Here is a 12,003-nt window from a genome sequence, read left to right on the forward strand (position 1 = left end):
ATATGAAAACAAAAATTATCAGAAGTTTAAATAATATTTGCAAAGTGGTAGAGGGCTCACACAAGTTTTTCTCCTGGGAAGATCTCATGATTCCCACAGCTGACAAGTTTCTCCAGATCCATAGAGTTATTGAAGCCCTTTGTCTCAAATAACTATCTTCGGTGAGTCCTGTGGAACCATACTCTTTGAGGAATATTGAAAACATCTTTACACAACCAAAAGGATGATGGAAGCAATGGTAAGAGTAAGACAAGAACATAAAAATACTATGCTGAAAAAAAAAGACATAGGATTTTATGGTGAAGTCAAAATTTGTGTGTTCTTTTTGCTTAAAAGCAAAATGCATCCCTACATAATGAACATAATCTGCAGACACATAGCTGCAAATATGAAATAAAAAGAATAAGGAAATAGTTGGTTGGGGAAATAGAGAATAATTTTAAGTATTTCACACTGAAAAAAATGCAAAAGAGGAATTAACAGAAAGAGAAAGCAATGTAGCATGGAAGAAAATGAGGTTAGTATTAAAGAAAAATTAAGAGGATGGATAGAGATAAAAGAAGCATGGACAATTACAAAGTAAAAATGAGAATGTGAAACTGAATTTGAAAAGACTCATGACAGTAGTAAAATAATTCCTGGTATATCCTTCATTTTGCACAAATTTTTAGAATTTTTTCATCTGAATGGCTAAAGATGACAGCAAATGTAAAAAGTACTCAAAATAATGAAGATTTAAGAGTTTCTTTGTGGATTTCCGGAGCAATAGAGGAAAAAGCAAAAATAAGATGAGAAAGCGAAGGACATCAAAGTGACTTAAGAATGGATGATGAGAGAGAATTTGCAGATATGTGACTTCAGTGAGACTTTAAAGAAAGGTGCATGGTTTTACCCTGGTGTCTGGAATCAAGGCTAACACCATTAATAAAATAAATGTTGAGAATTTGGATATGATAAGATAAGAGACTTTTTTGTTACTCCCCCCCCATCCCACACAAATTATTCTCATATCTGATTTTCATTAGATAATATAAAATCTATAGGCATCTGTTTCTTGGCTACTTATTTTTATGCTACAAATGACTCCATAGAGCTTGACAAGCAGAAAATCATTCCTTTTGTCTCTGTCTTGTTGTGATACAGGTTTACCATTTCTAGGTCTGGGCTGCCACTGAATATCTTTACCTGACTGACTTTGCTGGCTATTCATGGGGAACCACTGGGGCGATACTTTGACATGGGCCTCTGTGAAGTTACTTGCTCAGTACTACTAGTCTGGAAGTATAATGCAATGGTGCAAATTACCCATGTTCATTTGACTGAGAGCTTTCAGTACGTTGGAACAACAGTTATATTCAGATTTTTGTGAGTTTTCAAAACATCTGGGATGCTGAAATCTGGTGAATATAAATGTCACTGTAAAATCACCACAACAAATTTGGTGTGATAAGGGAACACAGGTTATTTACAGTGTGTTTTTAATGTATCTTTGCACTGTTGCTTTATGATCCAGCTTATCATCAGCCTTCTAAATTCTTTAGCTGGCCAAAGAAAAATCCAGGATTTAGTGCCACATTACTGTGGATTTGAATGATACAGCAGTTTTATGGGTTTCCTGACACAGCAACATTTTTACCTGCCAACACCTGAAAATTCACACATACACAGTGTGATTATGAGTAAGAAAATATAGCACTTCTCATTTCAGTCTTTGACTTACCATATTAAAATAAGGTATGTGATGTGTTGCATTATTTTCAATCTTTGATGTATAAAAATATTTGCAACATAATACCATTTTAGTGGACTTCCCTACAGAAAGTTACTACAGTATACATAAGGTATTACTCTGAAAAACTCTTCAGTTACTAATCATTAGACTATTTTCCTGCCTGTGCATATTATTTTTTTGTTTAAGATGTTGTTGAGCATTAACTTCTATTGGCAACCAAGGCACTGAGGAAACAAAAATAATTCATCTTGGCTGTGCTCTTTACTGTGCCACAGTTTTGAAATAGATGATCTTTGAAATTTTCTGCTAAGTAGTAGAACTCCTAAAAGAAAACACTTTTTACTTTTCTTTTATTTCATGTAATGTTATTACAAGCAATTTGCTGCTACAGAGATCCTTCTTATTTTAAATAATTTTGTATGGCTCATAAAAAATTTCCTTTTCTGAGCAGATTAATGATTTCTTGCTTTCATGCCCTACACACCAAACAGACAGTGCCTTCTTTTTGCATAAACTTTTTCATTAGATGAACATTTACAAAGATAAAGTTATGATATAATTAATTTCTACAAAATCTGGAAAATATAAGAATGATGTTTTTGAACTAACATTAACACCCCCTTAATTACAAATTGTTTCTGTGTTAAAATATTTTTGACATTTCATATGTACTGTATTCCTCTTCTAAAAAGACTGTAAATTAATTTTTCTGGAATTCCCTAAGTAAAAGTCGCAAACCCTAACGTGGTTACGTGGATTCTTAATATGCTCTTCATAATTCTTTATGCTTCACTTAAAAGTATGTTGTTTGCATGATAGAACAGAAAGAAAGGAAGATAATAAATTAAAAAAAAACCCCAAAGATAATAATACAAGTGGTTATATCCTCAGGCACTTCTCCTATTTCAGTGTATTCTAAGAATTCAGAAACATCTTTATCATGTTATTTATACTGTTATCATCACCAAAATAACCTAAATGTCTGTGAGGGAAGAAGAGAATGCAGTCCATCATGTGAGGGGATAAAATACAGGAAAGAAAGCCAGTACTGTAAAATAAGCTTTAACACCATATAATACACACTTAACATAAAAACCCAATTTACATCTTTGGTTTTAAGATGAGTCTCTGTAAAATTTGCCATATTTAAGCATTATGAAATATTTATTTGTTTAGTTATTCTGATAATTTACATAAGAAAAAAACAGTGTTTCTCTCTCTCTTCCTCCTTATTAATCAGAGAATATACCTGCTCATGAAATGTTTCACTCAATCATTAAATTATTTAACATCTCTTTACTTTCTGGTATGGGGAGAAGAAAACTCCTAAAAGCATAAACCTTGTGGTCATTAGGATATTTCAGCCCTATAACGTGCCCCAAAATCTTTAAGTTCTACACTTTTCTTTTGATCCTTGTATCATTTAGAAAATAAATGGCTTGTTATATTCTATATCTCAAGGTGTTGTCACCACATATTATTACTGATGTCCAATTTTCAGTGTATCTTCAGTTTGTAGATGTATTTTATATCTCCTTATCCTTTCCCTCCTGCCTGCCTTCTCCTTTCTCCTCTCCTTCCCTGCAGCAGCAAAAGTCATGGCTATCAGCTCTGCAATCTGCTTGTGTACCTCTTGTTAATGGTTTATTATCAACCTCACTGATTTTGTCCCCACCTTGGTTTGCACAATTGTGTCTAACTGATGTTGAATAAATGTTCCATGGCCTTTGTCAAATTATCTGATAAAAGGCTCATTACATTAAACAGAGACCTGGTCAGGGGTAGCAAGACAATAACAGGCAGAGGAACCCCAGTGACCTGCCCACTGAACTGAGGACACCAAGTTAGCAGCTCCTCAGGGCATCCAAGGGCAACAATCAGGCCATGAGAATAAACTCTTTCTACTGTGTTCACAAAGGGGTTGGGAGATGGCAGCAGCCTCCCTTCCACCAGACTGGGGCAGGAGAACTCACCTGGGTCCTGAAGACATCTGGGGATGGCAACCTCCAGAAGCCTTGTCATACAATAATTCATTTTATTTTGAGATTGTGTCCACCGTCCCTTAAGAAACCCTCTAAGTAACTAGCTAGCATCCTGTGTTTGTATTTTTTGCTCAGTACAGTTTCCATGCTGTTGAACTATTATGCAACCTGAAATATTTTTATACCTGCCAAATACTTTTATTTTTCTCACCCTATGTGTAAAAACCTATGTGTAGTGTCATTCCCTCCCCTGCCCCTTTTATTTTTCCTCATGTGAAATCAAGATTTGCATTCTGAATACTGGATTCTTTCCTGCTTCAGGTTCATTCACTCATGGATTTTTTGCATTTTCTTTTTCATGCACAGGGAAAAAATCCATCAAAGTAATGTCAGCTGCATCCTAGAAGATGTTTGTGTGACAGTCTCTGCTATTCAATAAAAAAAAGCCACAAAAGTAATTAATTCTCCATAGATGAAATATCAAGGTCTTGCTCATGCCCACACTGCTAAGATTAGCTTTCTTTGCAGTAAACTGGATGGGTCTGTGGTACATGTATAGCAGCTGGCTGTAGCAGTTCTTCAGTTTTATGGTGCTGCTCCTGACACCCTGAGATGTAACTGATATTTAGACTTTATTTCAGTCCAAAGTTTTTTTTGAAAAGCTTTCTGATGGTCTTTGCACTACTTTGTTTTGCCACTCAGGATAGCTGTTTCACTCCTTCTATTTCTGCTATCATCTATTATAGCGGATTGGAGCTGAGGACTGCAGCAGACCTAGGTGGAGGATCAGGGAGTGCTTCTGAGCTCTTGGGGAACAACCTCACACTGACACAGAAGTCAGATTAAAGAAACCTCTGGTTGACGTTTATCTGACTCATTTTTGTATATAAGCTTTTACATACACGGAGGTTCTTCCTGTAATCAATGGACAAAATCAAACACTTCTTTTTTTGTAAGGTAAATACCTAAAATACGTAAGACACACTGAATCTAAAAAATGCCCATATCCACTATCATATATGAAGAGGTTTGACTGCCTCATACGCAGACATCTGTACTATAGAAGTCTGAGATGAAGTGAGATATAACTTCCCTCAGTTCCTGAAGCCAAACTGATTAGGACTGTGCAATTTGGGCTTCTCCAGGGCACAACTGTTTGCAATTTGTTTATGCCGAAGCCTGTTAAAATAAAATTTCTACTTCCATTATTCATTTTTTGTTTGGTATAGAATATGATGAGTGTGCAACTAATATTCTATTAGAGATGCTGAGGAATCTTCAGAGGCTCGTGTCTAAGAGCTGTCCACCCCCCTTAAAATACGCTAATATAAACCAGCCATATTTTATGTCATAAAGACCAGCAGTCATTAAACAATATATTGCAAGTGGTTGAACATCCTGTTGTTGTTCAAAGCAATTCATTTGCTGTTGTATTGATCCACTTGAACAAGTGATTCCAATAAGTCTTTATAAATTTTATGTTCTCTCCTTGGTACAATACTGTCATGTAAGAAATATTACATCTATTGTTCATGGCACAGTCTAGAGAAGATTAGTTCAGCTTGTGTGATAAACAGGTAATCAGTCATAAATCCCCTGAAAGACAACAAGTAAACATCTGGAAATGGCAAAGAATACTTGGTTAGACCCCAGGTTAGAACTGATCTTCACAGATGTAAAGTAAAGACAACATAACTTTTCAGGTGAGCAGGCTTACATATTCCTTCCCAGCCTTTTAACATTTTCCACTTCTGGAGTACTCCTCAGCTTCACACTACAACATAATCCCTCTTTTACCAAACTGTTGCTGTAACGCTTCAGTTACAGGAGATACTGAAATGTCCTGTTAATTACTGCACATCTATTTAAATTTAAAAAAATATTCCTTGCTATGTAAATTTTGTATAAATATTAAAATTAGATCATTCTCAGGATTTCAGGCATTTTAAACGAAACCTGACTTTTAATCATATGAAGTAAGTATCAAATTCCCACTCCATTGACTAAGATCAGGATCTCACTTTATGCCTAAATGGTTTAAGAGTTCTTCTCTTCAGTGATAAGTAAAGATTAAATTCTCTAAATGTTTAAATCAGTGGCTCAGTGCACATTGTACACATGTAGAGAAGAGCCTTGAGCATAAAAGGACCTGAGCTTTCCAGGGAAATACAATAAAAAGTTTAAAAATAAGAATACTGGAATTTTATCAGTACTCAGTTAAGTGAATATTATTTACTCTAAGCTGCATCAATTCGTTAAGCTTTTCTTAGGGTAGTAGTAGTACTAATATATGTCATACATGTGTGTAAAAATTGTTCATTTATAATTTCATAAAAATATGATAACATTAGGAAAAATCTACAATATAGAAGAGCTATTTCTTGTTGCCTTCAGTCTTGTTCATGTTGAGTAGGAATTACTCCAGATGTAACTGCAATCTATTTGGATTACTCCAAGGTATAACTGAACTCACAAGGTGATGACATATTTCCACAAAGCCAGGCTATGATTCTGCAAGGAATTTTTATTTTCTGTTGGTAAAACTGATTTAAGACATCTCCATCTTTTTTTGTTTTCTTTCATCTGCTCTTATATATGCCAGGACCCACCTGCCTACGAATAGCATAACTGTACATTTGCTTCAGGGGAGTGTTGCAAGCCTGGCCACTAAAATAACAAGCCTAAACAAACAAAGAAACAAAAAAAACCCAAATAAACAAAATAACAAAGTTATTTTAGCTAAAAATAGATGAGATTCATCCCATTTTTGTTCAATAAGGTATTTTGTTACCGGGTTTAAAGAGGCTTCAACTCCTTCCTTTTTATATTTGTTGCTGGAAGAACTGAGAACAGGGAAAGAAATTTTACTTGTGAATTCCACATCATGGAAGAAATATATTTATATATTTACCTAATATTTAACATCAAGCTTTGTATCTGACAAATAAACCAACTCCAACCAATACTGTTTTTTCTTTGAATTAACTATAAAAAACTACCTGTGGCATAGTATTGTGCATGCCAATCTCTTTCCACCTTCTAATATTACTCATTGCCAAAGATGAAACTCTGTGACTAATCCTGTGGCCTGAACTGCTGTGATAATACCTTCACCCAATATTTTGCACTTTTGTTCCTCCTACTTTTGTTACATTTTTCTATGTCTTCTTCCCTCTACCACTACTTCATTGGTTTTTCGTTTAGCAAAAATATTTAATACAACTGGTAAATACTTTCTATCAACAGGGTTTCATAATTATGTGAACAGTAAAGTTCCTTGTCTGAAGTGATACGCAGTCTCAAAAGCTTTCTAGGGATTGAATAATCATCCATGAAGTAGTCAATAAATAGCTATGGAATAAGATAAGGGTGTTATTGATTTTGAAAAAGAATTCTTAAATTATTACTGAATATATAATAGATCTTATTTTGCTTTATGTCCAATATTAATATGACCTCAATAAAAATTTAATTAGATGATGCAAAGCAGTATTGTGTATCCAATTTGTTAATGCTGGAAAAAAGTAAAAATTTCTAATTATTTAAGTAATTAGTTGCAAAATTGTACCATTGGACATTTCCATGCTTCTTGTCAAATGATGCTATTCAGGCGATAACCGTTAAGTATGAAACCCAGAAGCTAGCATACACTATAGCATGAGAGAGATTGAATCATTAAATCTAGCTTTTGCCTCACTCACAAAGAAAGTCCTTTGAAGACTCATTGTAAAGAGCCTTGGAATCTGGCCGCTGAAAAACTATTTACTGATATCAGATGAATTACGCAAAATATAAATTACATGGCCGTTACTCATTTGGAGTAATGGCCATTGCTCATCTGGAGTACTGTGTCCAGTTTTGGGCCCCCCAGTTTAAGAAGGACAGGGAACTGCTCCAGCAAGTCCAGTGGAGAGCTACAAAGATTATCAGGGGACTGGAGCACCTCTCTTATGAGGAAAGGCTGAGAGACTTGGGTTTGTTCAGCCTGGAGAAGAGAAAACTGAGGTGGGATTTCATCAATACCTATAAATACCTAAAGGGTGGGTGTCAGGACGATGGGTCTAGGCTCTTTTCAGTGGTGCCCAATGACAGGACAAGGGCAATGGGCACAAGCTGGAACACAGGAAGTTCCAGCTAAACATGAGAAAAAACTTCTTTCCTGTGAGGGTGCCAGAGCAGTGGCACAGGCTGCTCAGGGAGGTTGTGGAGTCTCCTTCCCTGGAGACAGGATGCGTTACTGTGCCCCCTGCTCTGGGTGTGCCTGCTCAAGCGGGGGGGTTGGACGAGATGATCTCCAGAGGTCCCTTCTGTGATTCTGTGTTTAAGTTTTATTAAATACCCATTCCTATTCCTTTCCCTTTCCCTTTCCTTTCCCTTTCCCCTCTCCTTTCCCTTTCCCTTTCCCGTTCCCCTCTCCTTTTCCTTTCCCCTTCCCTTCCCTTCCCTTCCCTTCCCTTCCCTTCCCTTCCCTTCCCTTCCCTTCCCTTCCCTTCCCTTCCCTTCCCTTCCCTTCCCTTCCCTTCCCTCTTTCCCTTCCCTTCCCTCTTTCCCTTCCCTTCCCCTTCCCCTTCCCCTCCCCTTCCTTTTCAGTAAACTGTTTGGAGGCAACACTAATAGATTTGTGGATGGCTTTCTTTCGTATTTTGAAAGTAATTAGATAATTTTTTGAAAATTAGTCCTAATTTGCATTTCAATTTCACAGTCATCATGATTAAAACCAGAATACAGGTATTGCACCTGTGTTCCTAGTTCTAGTGGCTTTTAACTTTATTTCACATTGAACTTTCATTATGGTAACCTTGCAAAATGTGCAGAGTAAACTGATGCTTGGTACAGCATGGAGAATAATGTGTCCAGAAAGGAATATTTTATTTTTAATTTGAAAATTTTCTCAGCAGTTTTGGCACTGTCTGACATGAATATGGTTTATTTTTAGCACTTTGTTAAGCCATATCCTTCCACCATGCTGGACTGCAGAGAGGAGCATAACTTAAAATACAATTTAATTGAATAATTTCCAGAAGAATTGTGGTTTTTTTCACTCCTCTGCTTTTAGTAATTACAAACTTTTCTATTTAATCGTGAAGTGTCCCAATCCATGTGAATTAGTATGTACCCTTTTAATCTCACTTTGTTGATAACAGTAGTAATTTCATTCCTTCTCCAGATTCTCCTCAGTTCATCTCTTCATTCCACGGTTGTTATTCATCAGGAAAAGAAGAGCAATTGGAGCAACTGAGCTTGAATTACTCTTCAAATCTCCTCTGGCTTTGCCTTTCCTTCTCTTAATATTTGTAAGGAGAAGCCTATTTTTGCAACCATTTGCCTTTGTCATCCAAAGAGTATTGGGTAACTTTTAACCATAAACAGAAAAAAAGAAATGTTTTAAATGTTTTAAAACCTTCTCAGTCTTTGAAGAAAGACTGAGTTTTTCATAGTTATTTATAAGACTGAAATCTATTATTAGTTGAATCATTAATTAAAATAATAACAATGTGGAGATAACAATTTCACCTAATCAGAAAAAAAACACCTCTTTATTTCTTTGGTTTCATGATAATGATGAGTGCTTTGTTATCTGAAAGCATGTTAATTACATCTCTGATTAATGAGAGTGATTTGTCATCACAGCATTTTTATCCTTTCACATATTGCATAAGAAGCTATAGGGTAGTGTACGTGTATATAAGATAAAACTTCCAGAGTAACATTGCCCTGTTGAAAATGGTGATTGCAGAGATTTTAAAAGTCATTTCCTGTTCACTCAAGAAAAAGGAGAAGATGACTTGAAAAGAGTAAGACCATATTAAATTGCTCACATTGTTAAATGGAGTGGTTAATAACAGCAAAAGAAGCTATTTCCAGATTATTTCAGATGGCAAGCTCAATGAGCGTAAGTAGAAATGAAAGAAAAAACAATGCAGAGTAGATGTTAAAAAGTACCTTTTCACCTGTAGAATAGTAAATACACAGAACTGTCTAGCAGACAAGGATGCTGAATTAGAAATACAAGGATAAGTCAAGGAATAATTAGAATACATCCAGAGAACAGAAAAGTTTATAAAGGTGCTTTTACAGCAAGGCCACAGCTTTCCTGCCCTGCCTCCCTCATTTCTTTTTTTAGTGTTTTTAGTGCATTTCCTTCACCACGCTGTTTTGAACCCTGCCAACATTTGTGATTTAAACAGGCATATTCATTGATGGATTGATTTTGTTCTTGGTTTAAGAAAAAAAAAAAAAAGTATATCCACAACAAAAATTTTTAATGGAATGAGTCCTATTCTGCAGAAGCCAGGAACACACCATTATGGAATTGATGAGTACGAAAACTGCTTTACTTTATGCCTGCCAAAAGAATAGAATATTTTAAATCCAGAATTTCCTGATGAGAATATGATATGTATGATGGATTTATTAACCATATATAGAGGTCTTAAAAATCTGAATTGAAGTATGTTGTTTGTGATATACACTCTCTCTGGTATATATGTGGATAACTCCTAATAAAATCAAGGAAACACTTTAATAAAAAAACCAAAACAAAGCAAAAATATTCCGTAGCTAGCATCCTACTGAATATTGTCAGATAGATTTAGATGCATTAGTGTTGAACATCTTCCTTAGGTTTTCATATTATGTAGTCACAAACGGCTTGATACTTCAGGAAAATAGAAAATCTAAATAGCATGTTGCAGATGGTGTTAATACCATTCTCAATAAGATGGTGGTAGAATTTCTCTAAAAATTTAACTGGGGATTTCAATTGAAACATGGAAGAGGAAACTTGGAAGATGTAACAGAAGGCGATATCCACTGAGATATCTTTTTTAGTTTTAGAGGTGGCTTTGACCAGTACTTGCATTAGAGAGCACACATAACTCCATTTCCTCTATTTAGTAAATGCACGCCAAAGAAAGGTAAACTACTAAACATGCTTGCATTCAGAGCTAAGTTAACTGTGCAGTGAAAAGTCCAGGTGCTACAGCCTATTAAAAATATTTGGAGCTAGTCAGCTGCCTAAACAGGGGCACCTAGTACCATTTTAGACACCTAAGCATATTTCATCCCTAAAATTTTCATTATTTAACTATTTGATTTGCACTGATCACACGATCAGTTTGCCTCTAATAAAGGTAGAAAAAAATCCATGAGGCGATGTGACTGCATTAATTACAGAAAACACGAAGGATATTTTTATCAGCTACTAGACTTTTAAAAAAAATTCATGCTGTGGAGTTGAAGAATATTGTCATTACAATTTTAGCTTTTTGCAAAATGCTTAGAACAAGTAAACAAATCTAGCTGTTTTCTTTAGAAAATTATTTGATACTGATAACAGTTTAAATATATGTGCATTTTTGTGAAATAATGAATATTACATATATTTGCTGATTAAGGAGGATTGAGCTTTCCTGCTTCCAAGATGAAGAGCAGAAAGCTGCGAGCCCAGGTAAGGTGCTTCTGATGAGCTGCTTTGTTTATTTATTGATTCTTTTGTGCAGTGTTAGTTTCTGGGTACACCATTAGTCTTACATGGTTTGCCAACAAGTTGGCAGGTCTGACCCAGGGTATGAGTCCATTCTTCTATCCCTGCTATATCACAGGGCTTTGCCAGAGGAAAAGTTTCTTCCCCCATTCTCTTTGTAAGGGTGTATGGGTGGTCCTCCCTGGGCAACCATGACCAAGCAAAAAGAAGTGCTAATTCTAACTGACCATGTGGGAAATGAAAGACGTTGCCCTGACAAAAGACAAATGAACCTATGTCCAGTAAAAGCTTTCTAATGAGGACGGTACTAACCTTGGGAATAGAGAAGCTGCAGAATTATTCCTGCATAGCAACAAGGATGGTAGTTCACTATTTATGGGAGGGTACAGCGCTGGCTAGGATACTGGGCTGAGGGGTCATGCCAATGCCTCATCCAGCATCCAGTCACAGTCTCACGGTTTCACTAATTCTCAGTGACTATTTGAAGCTCAGCCATGTAATTATACATTCACTGAAAAGATTCAAATATGTTCAGGCAGGATCACATAGATTCAACAGCACTATTTGTTGCATGACAACCTGAACAGATACTCTTCATTATTCCCATTTCCGTCCGACCTTTTTACTAAATATTTTGCTTCTTTTTAGAACTTGTGTATTCAGACAGGCAGGAATAGGAACTGGAAATTGAATAAATTTGTATAATGATGTTTTAAACTGCACTGTATTTTTTTTTCCTTTCTTTTGCAATGTTCATTTCTTATAACATTCATATGTATCTGGATGGAACTATACTTATTTTT

This window comes from Phalacrocorax aristotelis, chromosome 1 (assembly GCF_949628215.1).
Source record: "Phalacrocorax aristotelis chromosome 1, bGulAri2.1, whole genome shotgun sequence".
Lineage (NCBI taxonomy): Eukaryota > Metazoa > Chordata > Aves > Suliformes > Phalacrocoracidae > Phalacrocorax > Phalacrocorax aristotelis.